This window comes from Schistocerca nitens, chromosome 6, assembly GCF_023898315.1.
Source record: "Schistocerca nitens isolate TAMUIC-IGC-003100 chromosome 6, iqSchNite1.1, whole genome shotgun sequence".
Classification (NCBI taxonomy): domain Eukaryota; kingdom Metazoa; phylum Arthropoda; class Insecta; order Orthoptera; family Acrididae; genus Schistocerca; species Schistocerca nitens.
In genome coordinates this window covers 218645318-218662229 of record NC_064619.1, presented here as the reverse complement: position 1 = coordinate 218662229, position 16912 = coordinate 218645318, and positions in this window count along the sequence as shown.

Genomic DNA, 16912 nt, shown 5'->3' with positions numbered 1-16912 from the left:
TGTTTGCATGCCATTGGAGTTGTCGTCCGATAATGTCCAGTATGTGCTCGACTAGAGGCCGGTCTTGTGATCGAGCAAGCCATGGTAACAGGTCGACTCTCTGTAGAGCATATTGGGTTACAGCAGCGGTATGTGGGCGAGCGTTATCATGTTGGAAAACATGCCCTAGAATACTCTTCACGATTGGCAGCAAGCAGGTCTAATCACCAGATTCACGTACATTTTTGCAGCCTGGGTAATCACGTGATTGCTCCCGCTGTCATACGAAGTCGCACCCAGGCCATAGCTCCAGGTGTAAGTGCAGTGCACGCAGACAGGATGGTTGCAGGCCCCCAACTGGCCTCCTTCTAGCCGACACAAGGCCATCACTGGCACACAGGCAGAACCAGATTTCATCATAAAACACAACAGATATCCATCCAGCCCTCCAAAGAGCTGTCGCGTGACACTACTGAACAAGTGGAGGTGGTTTGGGGTCAGTGGAATGCACGCTACAGGGCGTAAGTCTCGGAGCTGCCCTTGAAGTAACTCGTTTGTAACAGTTCGTTGTGTCAGTGTGGTGACAACTGCTGCTCAAATTGCTGCTACAGATGCAGTACGATGCGCCACAGCCATACGCCGAACACGATGGTTTTCTGTCTCAGCAATTCAATGTGCCCCTCTGGAGCCCAGTCATCTTGCAACTGTACATTCTCGTGGCCACCACTAACGGCAATCATGTAAGGTCGCTACATTCCTGCAAGTCTTTCTGCAATATCGCAGAAGGAACAGCTTCTCATAGCCCTTTTACACGACCTCATTCAAACTCAGCGAGGAGTTGACCATGGCGTCTTTGTCGTCTTAAAGGCATTCTCGACTAACAACAACTCACCTCGTCTCAACTGAAAGGTAACTAACGCTCACAACCACCTTACAGCGTGTATTTAAATCAAAACTGATTTGTATCCTCATAGTGGCGTTACTAGCACCACTCTTAAGCGACTGGCGCGAAATTTGAATAGATATCATTTTTCAGATGTAGAAAAATGTCTAGCACTTTCATTTATGTCACGCAATTCCTTCTTGGTGTTGCGATTTTTTTTTTGTCAGTGTGTTATCAGTTGCTTTACTGAAATAAATGTGCAAGACTTCACTGGACTTGCGGTGTGTTTCGGAAAGCGACAGGCGACTCTGACAGTAAACCTACCACCTGACCACCTGTCCCATGCGTCTGCTAAATCGATTTTGCCCTTTAATTGTATTCCTTGCTGATAGCCTGCATTAGAGGTTATCACAGTTATCAGAATCTAAATGAGCCCGAATGCTGAATAGTTTCAATGAAATGGTGGCTCTGTCACTATTTTTTCAATTGTTGATGGGTGACTAATTCATCAACACGGGATGGATCTTTTATAAAAGTTGCGGGACAAGTTTATTCATTATAATTGGACAAAAATACACGTTAAGCGTGATGACAAAAATAAAACATGATCTGATGGTAACACAAATATGGAACGAGCAGCTAACAACCCTGTGTGGTGGTTGGTCGGTAATGACTAGGGTTTGACTGATTGAACTTTTTACTCTGGCTCAAATGCGGATAACGCAATCTGAAATTATCTGACACTGAATAGACTTCGATGGGTTTATTCCACACAGAATTTATACTACGTTAGTGCAGCTAAGAACAAGTGGTGAGATTGTGATCTGGTTTGAACCTATAAGCCTGAGCAGCAGTACAATACTCCTTTTCTCGGTGTGTGGCGCTGCCGCAGGTGACGGCCGTGGTTCAACCGTCTGCAGAGCAGCGATGTGTAGCGCGTGTAATTCCGTATCGCGGCCACGAAATATGCAAAATCGCGGCTAGCGATCTATCAGACGGATGCTCTCTAACGGAGCCCTGAAGTCTCGGCAGATTACGTGACCACTTTAGGTAACGTGTTATTTTGAGTTTCCGTAAAGCTGTGAAGTGAACAACACGTTCATCGTGGATGTTATTATCTGTATGTTACGGCGCGTCCTACCAGGGGCACCAGCTCAACCAAAAGAAGTGCTTTTGCGTCCAACACAGACCGTTTGAGAGTGTTCCTTCTAAAATTGCTTTGAAGGCCTGAGGTTTCCCAAAAAAACTGCAGGCGGAGAGATGGCACCGTACCCGCCACGTTAGCCGAGAGCGCTAATGCGCTGCTTCCTGGACTCGGGTCGGCGCACCGGTGTCCGGACATTTGCCACACCGGACATTTGCCACGGCGGACATTTGCCACGGTTTTACCTGCTCCGAAGGGTCGGGTCCCTTGTCCCCACCCCCTCCTCCTCCTCCTCCTCCTCACCCGCCCGCCCAGTTTGCTTTCGAAGTTCCGAACGTGACATCAGTATGGAAGATATTACAACAAACAAGGGCAGGACTCCTGCTCATTACAAAGGTTACGCGTATCTTAAACAGAGGGAATCTAAAGAAGGTGTTGTTACATGGATGTGCTTACCCCGAAAAGCGGATCATTGCAAGGGAAAACTGCTTTCGAGGATCGGAGAAGTGTTGAGCGTATTAGAACATCTCTGTGGACCACCTGACGATGCAGCTCTAAAAGTGAGAAAGCAAGCGGAAAGGGCGGAGAGAAAGTCTCGAAAAGAAACTACACAGTTATCGGAGATATACGCGGATGAAATGGGAGATCTACATAATACAGTTTGTGACTTTGTTACAGTGATGCCTAGTTCAGAATCTATGAAGAGAACCATACGTCGTCGATGGAGTCAAGAGCGGGGCAACCAACAACAGCCTAAGAACTCTTATGAAATTGATCTTCATGAAGATCTATTAAAATGGGAGATGGCTGTAGTTTTCTTCTGGAAGACGATCGATTAGAGGTGAGGATAATGATTTTTAGTGGAAGCAAAGGAAAAGAAATTTTAAAAACATGTGCCCATTTTTTTATGGATGGAACATTTAAGAGATGCAGCAAGCAGTTTGTACAGACCTTCACCATACACATAGACTTAGGAGGCCCGATTAAAGAAACAAACCTTCTTCCTATTGTATTTGCACTGCTCCCTAATAAGATGAAAGACACATATGTTCGTCTGTTTCGTCTGATAAAACAGGCAGTCTCTGAGTGGTGTCCTAAACTAGTAAAGGTGGACTTTGAGGCAGCTGCGATATCGACTATTCGTCAAGTTTTTCCCACAACTGAAATATATGGATTCTATTTCCATATGAAGAAGAGTTTATGGAGAAGAATTAAAGTTCTCGGTCTAACTGAGGAGTACCACTAGAACGAGGATTTAAGACTTCACGTCAGCGTGTGTGCAGCGCTGGCAGTTGTAAAACCGGAGGACGTAAGCAATGGATGGATTGAGATTCATGCAGAAGCTCGTGATAACGGAAGGTTCTCTCATTTTCTTGACTACTTTGTGGATAAATGGCTAGAGAATGAGGATATCGCAATAGAAATGTGGGACAGTTACAGAAAAAGGCACCGAACGACGAATGCTGTTGAAGGGTGGCAAAACAAAATAAATAGTATTATTGGAAAACTTCACCCTAGATTCAACTATTTGGTGGTGTGCTTGAAAAAGGAAGCAGAGCTCATAAACAGCATGTACATGAAATTGGAAATGAATCTTGAAGGTAAGAAGAGGAAGAAGAAGTACTTGAAGCTGGACGACAGGATAGAGAGAGTCGTAAAGAATTATGAAGACTGGCAACATTAGACCTTGCTTGAAAGCCATTGCCCATATCCAGAAACTGGACTAAAATGCGTTAAAAATAATGTATTAAAAGCTATGAAGACCACTGAGTCCTCGCAGATTACTGAGATAAAATTATTAAAACATTGACGCAGCATTATCGGAGCTAATATTAAGTTGTAATTGTAAATAGAGTGTAAATTAGTTCAGCGTGTTTAGGCTGATTTTACACACGCCAGAATGGTAGATGGTCATTCATCATTTTCACGGTTCGAAGCCTGTGCAAAGTGTGATGCGAATCAGCCTTTAATGTAAAAATTAAAGTGTTTCAAGCCTCACAAAAGTATCCCTATTGTTGTCACGTTAAGATAACTTTTTTCTACCTTCCAATATTATGGCCATAATTGTGAGTTCTAAAATAATTTTCTGAAGCTTCAGAATCGCAACTATCACCTAAAATATCATGGTTTGTTAAACTGATAGTATACGCTTTTGTAAAAGAAAATGGGAACTGAACCTATGAATTGCACCTAAAATTGACATCCCAAAACTGATCTGATCCTAAGGTTGACAATTTAAGTTTAGCTGCAAACATTTATAGTAGATGTAAATCTACTTAAGTACATTTAAATATAGTCCTTTAAAAATTAATATTTCTTACTAAATTGTTGATTATCTTTAAACAGGTCAGTAAAAGCAAGGAGCTTACCACTGAAAATTAATTGTTACTAAAGAACATCAGAAACAAATGTATTAGACCTACTTTTCTTATACATACATTACAGACTTTTTGAAAAGAGATTTGATCATTTCCTCTGTCACTGACAGTGTAATTTCAGTTGCTTTGTAACACCAGGGATATCTACTTCTAAATTATGTTTGCAGCTGTTCTCATTTACAATTGTGGAATATTTACTTCGTCTTCTTTGGTGAAGGAATTTCGGAAAATGCATTTACTAACTCCACTTTAGTGGCACTGTTTACAGTAACATTACCGTCGCTGTCGCGCAGTAAAGGTACTTACTGAGCCTTTCCGCTGGTTTACTTAACATGGGACCAGTATCTCTTTGGATTTTCCGCCACATTTCTAGAGCGAGTTTCGTTGTGGAAGCTATTAAATGCATCTCGCATTGAAATCCGCACCAAATTTCGAGCCTCAGTAAAACTTCACCAATCTTGGAGATTTTGCGTTCGTCTAAATTATACGTGCCTTTTGCGGTGCTTCTGCAACAGCTTTCTGTCGTGTTTTGTGTACCATGGGGGATCAGTTCCGTCTCTTATTAATTTATTTGGTATGAATATCTCGAGTGCTGTTGATACTATTTCTTTGAACTTAAGCCACATATGGTCTTAATTTACATAGTTTGGAAGGATTGGAGACTACCTCTTGGAAAGACGTCACCCGAATTTTTAGCAGCTTTTATAAATAGATATATTTCGCGTTTAGTTTTGGTGATTTTTTTTGTTACAGAAGTGAGCCTCGCTACGACTGCGTGTTAGGTTAGGTTAGTGTTGGTTTAACGTCTCGTCGACAACGAGGTCATTAGAGACGGAGCGCAAGCTCGGGTTAGGGAAGGATGGGGAAGGAAATCGGCCGTGCCCTTTCAAAGGAACCATCCCGGCATTTGCCTGAAACGATTTAGGGAAATCACGGAAAATCTAAATCAGGATGGCTGGAGACGGGATTGAACCGTCGTTCTCACGAATGCGAGTCCAGTGTGCTAACCACTGCGCCACCTCGCTCGGTGACTGCGTATTCACTAATCCCTGTATCCGTCGTGATGCTCAGGATTATTTGTGGCTAAGAGTTCAAGTGTGTTTTCGTAACCATTTACAATTTGAATGGCCTCGTCGACTAATTGTTAAAAATAATTTTAAAAAAAGCATTTAGAACAATTACGGAAGTTGTTTTCTATTTACAATAGGGTATGAAAATGTATTTTTGTCGGTCCGCAGCTCGTGGTCGTGCGGTAGCGTTCTCACTTCCCGCGCCCGGGTTCCCGGGTTCGATTCCCGGCGGGGTCAGGGATTTTCTCTGCCTCGTGATGACTGGGTGTTGTGTGATGTCCTTAGGTTAGTTAGGTTTAAGTAGTTCTAAGTTCTAGAGGACTGATGACCTCAGAAGTTAAGTCCCATAGTGCTCAGAGCCATTTTGTATTTTTGTCAACATGCGGAAGGTAGATTGAAGTAACTGCCAACTATAATTGTATGAGTAGGGTACCTATTTGTGATCAGACTCAAGTTTTCCTTTCTTTGAACTGTTCAGCAAGTGTTTCATCTGAGACGGGGGGTCGGTAAAAGGAGCCAGTTATTAATTTATTCCGGTTGTCGAATATAAGCTCTGCCCATACTAAGTCACAGGAACTATCTGCTTCAAAGTCGATTGTGAGCTTACATTACTTTTCCTTAAGTTGTCCTTCTTGTTTCTGTTGTAGTGCAGATAATTACAATTACGGCTTTTCCCTACAGGACCTAAGATGCTTTCTCTGTGACCCTGTGAATACTAGAGCTAAACATTGTAGAACAACAATATACGTTACAAGCGTAGCATTCTGTATTACTTCATTTCCTTATTTCTAACATTTTAAAATTTTAAGTCTACTTTAGATGACATGTCAATCATAGATGTTCTTATCTCTATTTAGTGAACGTGTTTTCAGTTACGTTTTGAACATTGTCCCGCTACACTTTATTAACTAATGTTTTTAGAGAGTAAATTAATATGGAGTACGTCGTTCTTCTTTTCAGACATTCACAAACCCATTTATTCTTTCCCTATTGTCTTTTGGGTCCCCACGTTCCGCCTCAGTTACACGACTCGCAGACATCTGAACACACTCGCACTATTCCATTAATTACACTCGACGCAGGCAGCAGGGGTACACTAATTCCGTCCCGGGGGGTGCGGGGTGGCGGCAGGAAGGGCATCCAGCAACTCCTTTCCACTGTTGTTGTTGTTGTTGTTGTTGTGGTCTTCAGTCCTGAGACTGGTTTGATGCAGCTCTCCATGCTACTCTATCCTGTGCAAGCCTCTTCATCTCCCAGTACCTACTGCAGTCCACATCCCTCTGAATCTGCTTAGTGTATTCATCTCTTGGTCTCCCTCTACGATTTTTACCCTCCACGCTGCCCTCCAATACTAAATTTGTGATCCCTTGATGCCTCAGAACATGTCCTACCATCCGATCCCGTCTTCTAGTCAAGTTGTGGCACAAACTTCTCTTCTCCCCAATCCTATTCAGTACTTCCTCATTAGTTATGTGATCTACCCATCTAATCTTCAGCATTCTTCTGTAGCACCACATATCGAAAGCTTCTATTCTCTTCTTGTCCAAACTATTTATCGTCCATGTTTCACTTCCATACATGGCTACACTCCATACAAATACTTTCAGAAATGACTTCCTGACACTTAAATCTATACTCGATGTTAACAAATTTCTCTTCTTCAGAAACGCATTCCTTGCCATTGCCAGTCTACATTTTATATCCTCTCTACTTCGACCATCATCAGTTATTTTGCTCCCTAAATAGCAAAACTCCTTTACTACTTTAAGTGTCTCATTTCCTAATCTAATTCCCTCAGCATCACCCGACTTAATTCGACTACATTCCATTATCCTCGTTTTGCTTTTGTTGATGTTCATCTTATATCCTCCTTTCAAGACACTGTCCATTCCGTTCAACTGCTTTTCCAAGTCCTTTGCTGTCTCTGACAGAATTACAATGTCATCGGCGAACCTCAATTTTTTTATTTCTTCTCCATGGATTTTAATACCTACTCCGAATTTTTCTTTTGTTTCCTTCCTTTCCACTAACCTTGCCAAATCCGTTCCTAACAATGCCGACCCTGCGTCAGCGCGGGACATGGCACCTGTGAAAGAAAGAACGAAAGGAGAGATGGAACCGCCTGATGGCTCCCTCGACAGCATCCTGTCCACGGTTAGCGTGGAAACTCGCGAACTTTTATGGCCGCCATCCCAGTTTAGAAAGGCTGTTTAAGACGCTGTCATAACAAGTTGGCTGGGCGACCTAGATTTATCTCGTGCCCCCGTCCTCTGCAGTCGCAAGAGTCGCTTAACAGGTAGGTCCAGGTAGGCTGTTTCCTGCCCCATCGACTGAACCCATTGTCTACACACTTTGGGTCCAGTATTCTGTCCCCAGAAAGTGTTTCGAGATTTTCCCTTCGCTAATAGCTGCATTTGGCTTTCAAGCCCCAAATGTCCACCACAAGATTTACTTTGAATTGCCTGCTTGTTCTCAACTCTAGAAAAATGCTACGAGTATTCGAAAAAGAGCCAACAGTTCGTCCTGTGTGGAAAAATCAGCATTTAACTGAACCCTTGAATATAGAGAATTGTGACATAGTATTTCATCTCCTCTCAAATGCGCTGCCACCATTGCTGACTAACCATTTCTTGCGATAATATTCCAATATGAACTTTTTCGTTGCTATTCACTTCCGATTTCAACCAATTTCCTGTTCCTATCTGTGTCTAATACCTCTCAATAAGAGATACTAATTCTGGGATCTTTCTTTGGCTGTTCCTACAGTTTACCAATATCAAATTAATCTTTCTATATGCGATCTGCGAGGACATGTATTCTCTTAGAACATTTTAGCTAACAAAACTTAGCCGGCCGGAGTGTCCGAGCGGTTCTAGGCGCTACAGTCTGGAACCGCGCGACCGCTACGGTCGCAGGCTCGAATCCTGCCGCGGGCATGGATGTGTATAATGTCCTTAGGTTAAAGTAGTTCTAAGTTCTAAGGGACTGATGACCTCAGAAGTTAAGTCCCATACTGCTCAGACCCATTTGAACCATACTGGTATTTAAACTGTTACGTTAAAAAACAAGCTTCAGACAGGAAAACCACGGAAGGGTCTGAATAAGATGGGAAAATAACGGGCTCTACCGGGTAAATTAACCCCCGATTGCTACGAGAGAGACACTCGGCTTATAAAGGGTGCCTATCAAACCAGGAGGCCGTGACGTCTCAGAGGCTACGGCGAGACGGGAAGCGGCGCGCTGCCCACGCGCACGTACACAACCGATGCGGACGGGCTTCGCTCGGTGGACCGGCGGGTAACAAATAACATCCCGGAGCAGCGCCTCCTAACGCTACGAACAGCTCGGAAGGACGAGAGGAAACAAGCAAACATATAAACCATGCGTATTAATCGTAGAAAATATAAAACGCTCACATCAAGACAAGAAACTCAAAGTGAGAGTGGCGCCAATAACCAATCAAACCTTATGTGTAACAGCAAGAATTTTACCGTAAGAATTACTAAAGATTAAACAATTAACCTTACAACAATATATAACAATTTAACGTAATAACCACACACAACGCTCAGTCACATTAACTCAAATGGATTAGAAGGTAAAAGGCAAATCTAGAGGGCTAACACTCAAACAACTACAATCTAACAAGTTTTTTTGTGTGGCCACCCTCCGCAGCAAGCTTATAAATATTTTTTCTGTAAGTAAAACTGCCTTTTCCTGCTGCTAGTTACTTTATTTATCCCATACGAGTTTCGCCTTCTGTTCTAAGGCATCATCAGTGGGATCTATAACGATACAGTTTTGTTAGTTTTAGGTTATTAAACAGTCCACTTCTAACATTCTGCGTGGTGTCTGTTTGTTCTAAGTCGTGCCTCCGTACCACTTTCGCGCAACGACGCTCTGAGCGTGTTTTTTAGGGAATTGACTAGTTTGAACCTGGGACCTGTTGCTGCTAAGGAGACGCCAGACCACACATGACATGTAGAGTTCAGTGAGACTAGCGATTATATAACCAAATACTTAATGATTTCAGCGTCAGCTCCACTGCACTCCCTGTAAAAGAATCTTAATACTAACTAAATTTAGTGGAAGGGGTTCAAGGCTTTCCTATTTTTAGTTAGCTGGTAAAATAACGTCGAAAAAGCAGTTAAGTTTACCATTGGAAATTTTATTCTACTCACGAAACATTGCTTATAAATTGCACTATTGATAAAAGGAAATATTTTAATACAGGATGATAAAAACCAACTGTGTTCAACAAAAATGTGAACGAATATTCCCTTAGTGGGTTTCCAAGTTCTACAATGGATCGAAGGATGACCTATGCCATATCACATCTATAATCTAGATTTAAGTTAAGTTTCATAAAAGAGAAAACTATCAAAATGGTTTACAGTGACCCTCAATTATCTTTAATTACTTATTTAACTTGTAGTAAAGTACAGTGGCTGATGTGGCTTCTCAACAATTATATAACAAAAAAATCATCGCGTTTCAGATTTTTACTTCACGTAGCAAATGTGAATACCATGAGCTTTAATTGACGATCGACACTAGTATTACGCAAAAAGGGGGTGTAACAGATGAGACTTCTGCAGTTCTGAGTGAAGCTTTATGCGCTGTTATGCGGTATCGCGTGCGTTCATTACCTTGTCGGTGTTCGTCAGGGGGCGGCGGACAGCACAGCTGCACTCACCTCGCCGTCTCGGAAGCAACTCTCTCCTAACTTCTCCTTACTACAATTTACCGAAGTTGGTTTAAAAAAAAAACTATCTGGCTGTGTTTTCATCTGACCAATCAGGGTCTCAATGTTAACCTTAAGCTGCTCCTACAAAAATTCTGTCTATACAATGAGAAACGTTATACTTTTCGTGGTGGGGCAATGTTTTTAAAGTTTGCAACGTAACAGAGACGCGAAAAAGTCTCACGCTAAAACTCGCAGCTGGTGTGGCCCTTTTCGTGTTATCGTAAGATCTATACTGTTCTTCTGGAGGGCTCTAGCTTTTAACATGGGCTGGGGGGTGGTCCCGGCTATTATCTGCCGACGTGGATGTCCGTCCCTTATCGTAGGGCCTTCTAGTTTAACACGGTTCTCCTCTGGGCTTCTGTTCTCGTTTCTCCCCTCGGAACTGCGTCTGTCTCACGGTGGGAAGGTGTGTCATGCATTTAGGCATTCTTGTGTTAGTCTGTGGTATTCCATTTGCTAACTCGTTACTCGTATTACTTTGGTTAATTTAATATCACGATTTATTCGGAGCTATGTGACATACTACTGGATTTGCTTATCATGTCAGGGTTTTCATGGAAGGTGTTGGATTTGCCTGACACCTTACACACTTCCCGATATTTTTGTAAAAAACGTAATTAATTACCATTTGCTGATCTGCGTTTCCTCACATCTGGTCTGGAGTTGGCACTACCACTTTTATCACTACCATATATTCACATTTTTGTGTTCTCGTCTTCCTCCCGCTGTTCACCGTGTTTCTCACAAATGTGGAGTGGTTTTTTCCATATTTCCTGGCTCTCATGTGTTCTTTGTATTTGACATCAACTGTTCTACCTGTTTGTCCTATGTATCTACCTTCATAAGTGTTACACTGTAGTTGATATATACCCGCTTGCTGGTATATGTCTCTGTTTTTTGTCAGTTTTGGGGTGTATTTTTGTATAGAATTGTCTGTGGTGTACGCTATGTTTATCCACAGTCTTTTGAATATGGGACAAAACACTCCAAATCTGCAGAACACCTAAGAGAAAATGACCACAAACCAACCACTAGAGAAGATGACATGAAAATAATTAGAATCAACAATAAAAAAATCTCCTAACCGTGCAAGAAAATTACCACATACAGAAAACCAAAGCAGAGGGGAAAATCCTGTTGAATGACCAAGTACACATGCCAAGCAATCCATTATTTACACTAATAGATAAAATAATAGAATAACGTTCGCAAAAAGTATTAATATAATAATACTGTGCAATATAATAATAATAAACACAACATCTTTACCCTCACTCATCCATGAACCCCTCCACAGAATATTGAAACGAAAATTCAAATCAGCTGTCACCAAAGTTTTCAACCAGTCGCTAACAGCTAGTACACCCCCCCCCCCCCAAAAAAAAAAAAGAATCCACCTCGTCGGCTCTCTATCCCCCTCCCTCTCTCACTCATGCACACACACGGTATAACGATCATAAATAGAAGGTAGTCTCGAATGTATACTTCGTTAGGTTGGCAACAAATAGTTAAAGATACCAAAGAAGATGAAACACGAAATGGAGTCACAATATTTACGTTGTGAAAAACAGGGTACGACGAAATAGTTGTATCGAGTGACAAAAGAACAGTAGTCTACCACAAAAAAGAGTGAGAAACATGGTGAACAGTTTGAGGAATGCCAGAACACAAAGATGTGATTATATGGCAGTGATAAAAGTGATAGTGCGACCTCCAGACCAGATGTGAGGAAACGCATATCAGCAAATCGTAAGTAACTACTTTTTTTTACAAAAAAATCGCGAAGTGAGCTGTTTAATAATGTTAAAATAACAACACTGTATCGTTATAGATCCCACTGATGTGCCTTAGAACAGGAGAAGGCGAGAAACGTATAGGATAAATAAAGTAACTAGCAGCAGGAAAAGGCAGTTTTAATTACAATGCAAGTATGAAACTTCCTGGCAGATTAAAACTGTGTGCCCGACCGAGACTCGAACTCGGGACCTTTTGCCTTTCGCGGGCAAGTGCTCTACCAACTGAGCTACCGAAGCACGACTCACGTCCGGTACTCACAGCTTTACTTCTGCCAATACTTCGTCTCCTACCTTCCAAACTTTACAGAAGCTCTCCTGCGAAACTTGCAGAACTAGCACTGCTGAAAGAAAGGATATTGCGGAGACATGGCTTAGCCACAGCCTGGGGGATGTTTCCAGAATGAGATTTTCACTCTGCAGCGGAGTGTGCGCTGATATGAAACTTCCTGGCAGATTAAAACTGTGTGCCCGACCGAGACTCGAACTCGGGACCTTTTGCCTTTCGCGGGCAAGTGCTCTACCAACTGAGCTACCGAAGCACGACTCACGCCCGGTACTCACAGCTTTACTTCTGCCAGTACCTCGTCTCCTACCTTCCAAACTTTACAGAAGCTCTCCTGCGAAACTTGCAGAACTAGCACTCCTGAAAGAAAGGATATTGCGGAGACATGGCTTAGCCACAGCCTGGGGGATGTTTCCAGAATGAGATTTTCACTCTGCAGCGGAGTGTGCGCTGATATGAAACTTCCTGGCAGATTAAAACTGTGTGCCCGACCGAGACTCGAACTCGGGACCTTTTGCCTTTCGCGGGCAAGTGCTCTACCAACTGAGCTACCGAAGCACGACTCACGCCCGGTACTCACAGCTTTACTTCTGCCAGTACCTCGTCTCCTACCTTCCAAACTTTACAGAAGCTCTCCTGCGAAACTTGCAGAACTAGCACTCCTGAAAGAAAGGATATTGCGGAGACATGGCTTAGCCACAGCCTGGGGGATGTTTCCAGAATGAGATTTTCATTCTGCAGCGGAGTGTGCGCTGATATGAAGGTCCCGAGTTCGAGTCTCGGTCGGGCACACAGTTTTAATCTGCCAGGAAGTTTCATATCAGCGCACACTCCGCTGCAGAGTGAAAATCTCATTCTGGGAACAATACAAGTAACTACAATCTAATCACATTTGAAACAATAAATATTAATTTATCTCACCAGAGTTATGGAACTCAATTGCGCAAAGAGCCGAGATTCACTGCGCGGCTATCGCTTCCTTACCGCAGCTGTAGGCAGTTTTATAGTCGCTACATCAGTCAAGGAAGCAACAACTTCCAGTACAAATCAGACTCTGTTTCGACCTCAGTGGTCATTAACACACGTGGCGGCCTAGAACATACGACAGTTAATTTCAGGCGCAGATAACAAATAAGCAGACACTGAACGATTTTTAAAACACACAAATGTGGCACTCAAATAACATCAAACAGAGGCACTAAAAGGTAAATTAAATTCTTGAAAGAGAGTGATGGGGAACTACAGGCAATCCAGCGTAGCGGGAGCAAATTCAACACGGAAGGACATGCGGCAATCAAGTAACGAGTACCTTTCCCCGTAGGGCAGAACAAACAGCATTAGAAAATGAACAGGACTTCAACACCCATATCAGCAACTATGCCTCCTTAATGCAGGGTAAATAGGTTGCGTCGACATCAGACCCAAGTAATGTCGACCGTCACGACTTACAGCGACGACCGTCGGCTTAGACAATCATGTGCCGGCAAGCTCCGTGCACAGCCTACCGTACGTCACATGTGCTTTCTACCTCTCCCGTGCCCTGACTGCAACCGACTGACCGGCAAAGTGGACAAGCTGCCCAAGGAACTACAAACAAAAACTCTACTAACAGGCGACCGAAGAGCCACTTGGCGTCTAGATACAGACGGATCGCACCAGAATGTAAAAAAATGGAATAAGCCAACACGGCTCATAGTAACTTTTCTTCTTTATTTCTGTGTGTGTGCGAAACTAATTACTAATTACTGGAAAATGTATTGCGCAGTCGAGTGAACAGTTAGGTGTTGTCAGATGTCACAATGGACAATTTTCAACATCTCAAACGTACACCAAAATTAAACCAATAAAAGTTGCACCAGCCGGAGTGGCCGTGCGGTTCTAGGCGCTACAGTCTGGAACTGAGCGACGGTTACGGTCGCAGGTTCGAATCCTGCCTCGAGCATGGATGTGTGTGATGTCCTTAGGTTGTTGTTGTTGTTGTGGTCTTCAGTCCTGAGACTGGTTTGATGCAGCTCCTCATGCTACTCTATCCTGTGCAAGCTTCTTCATCTCCCAGTACCTACTGCAACCTACATCCTTCTGAATCTGCTTAGTGTATTCATCTCTTGGTCTCCCTCTACGATTTTTACCCTCCACGCTGCCCTCCAATGCTAAATTTGTGATCCCTTGATGCCTCAAAACATGTCCTACCAACCGATCCCTTCTTCTAGTCAAGTTGTGCCACAAACTTCTCTTCTCCCCAATCCTATTCAACACCTCCTCATTAGTTATGTGATCTACCCATATAATCTTCAGCATTCTTCTGTAGCACCACATTTCGAAAGCTTCTATTCTCTTCTTGTCCAAACTAGTTATCGTCCATGTTTCACTTCCATACATGGCTACACTCTATACAAATACTTTCAGAAACGACTTCCTGACACTTAAATCTATACTCGACGTTAACAAATTTCTCTTCTTCAGAAACGATTTCCTTGCCATTGCCAGTCCACATTTTATATCCTCTCTACTTCGACCATCATCGGTTATTTTACTCCCTAAATAGCAAAACTCCTTTACTACTTTAAGTGTCTCATTTCCTAATCTAATTCCCTCAGCATCACCCGATTTAATTTGATTACATTCCATTATCCTCGTTTTGCTTTTGTTGATGTTCATCTTATATCCTCCTTTCAAGACACTGTCCATTCCGTTCAACTGCTCTTCCAAGTCATTTGCTGTCTCTGACAGAATTACAATGTCATCGGCGAACCTCAAAGTTTTTACTTCTTCTCTATGAATTTTAATACCTACTCCAAATTTTTCTTTTGCTTCCTTTACTGCTTGCTCAATATACAGATTGAATAACATCGGGGAGAGGCTAAAACCCTGTCTCACTCCTTTCCCAACCACTGCTTCCCTTTCATGCCCCTCGACTCTTATAACTGCCATCTGGTTTCTGTACAAATTGTATATAGCCTTTCGCTCCCTGTATTTTACCCCTACCACCTTCAGAATTTGAAAGAGAGTATTCCAGTTAACATTGTCAAAAGCTTTCTCTAAGTCTACAAGTGCTAGAAACGTAGGTTTGCCTTTTCTTAATCTTTCTTCTAAGATAAGTCCTTAGGTTAGTTAGGTTTAATTAGTTGTATGTTCTAGGCGACTGATGACCTCAGAAGTTAAGTCGCATAGCGCACAAAGCCATTTGAACCATTTGAAATAAAAGTAGCACATCAAACGAAATACGAAATTTTGTCTGAGTAAATCATGCAAATTACTTTAATTAAAGTGCACTGCTGATACATGTACCTAAGTAAAACTCAGAATATGAAAAATTCTTCACACAGGAATATATCTCACTGTTCACTCAAATTTACAGTGTACAACAAAAAAATAACTTCCAAACTGAAGATAAGCTATCTGACCTAATCACTGGTTAATTGTGTAATGACGTTGTACTGTATGTATAGTGTTACTGTATGGTTGTGTCCCTGAACTTGCACTTAACCTCAGTAAAATATTTCTGTCGAAAGTGTACAACAGCAAACAGCGCTGCAACAAAGTTAAATTAAAGTGGTGAGCTAAAAATGATAGTCAACAGCATGAGTACCACCACGTGTAATGGAGACAGAAGCAACATAGAGTTTCTTGCATGAGAATAATTTTAGGTACTAATGCTCTACAAATCATTTTTCTAAAACAGTTTTATAGCAAAATATTACTTTATAACTTCATCTTAAGATCGTGAACAATACTGACTTTATATAAAAATGACTGGTTTTAGAAACGATTCTAACTGATTGATAAATAAAATGTGAATGTCGTGTGACTAGGACCTCCCGACGTATAGACCGTGCGCGGCATGCAAGTCTCGATTTGACGCCGCGCGTCGATGGGGATGAAATGGTGATGATTAGGATAATAGAACATCCAGCGCCTGAGCGGAGAAAATCTCCGACCCAGTTGGGAATCGAACCCGGGCCCTTAGGATTCACATTGTGTCGCGCTGACGTCTCAGCTACCGGGGGCGGACTGATTGATTATTCAAACATTTTCTTTGCACAAAAGTGTTTTTCTTTGCAAAACGTATATATGAGAGAGGAGAACTAACTTCTCTAGCGGTGAGCAATCCATGAGATAAATGTTTCAACCAACTGTCGGCATGGCAGTTAATTTTACAACAGAGTGCTAACTGCCTGCAAGTATGCAAAGCAGTAGTTTTACCTTGAATACAGTTCTTCACATAATTCTTTTCAAAATCCATAAATACTCTCATCATCGTCTTAGTTAATAATTTCCAGCAAATCTGTATTCAGTATTTAGTAGCTCAGTTCCAGATAAAAATTTCCTCACCATTCAGTTCCACGTCTGCTTCCCAGCACACCTCGACTAATAATATTGCTCTCTCTGTGTGCCCTCAGGCAGAGACGGTGTAACAACACAACCAAAGATCGCTTATCAACATGGCTTCTTCTCAGATACGTGGATATTGATATATGAATGCAAGAAGTCAACAATTGTACAACAGCTGTTGCTGCCTTTTACTACTTGGTGAATGAGAACCTACCAACTTCACCATTACGACTTATCCACATGGCTCTACGGCATTTTTTCCGCTTATCACTTCTCTGAATGCCTGTATTTTAATCCCTC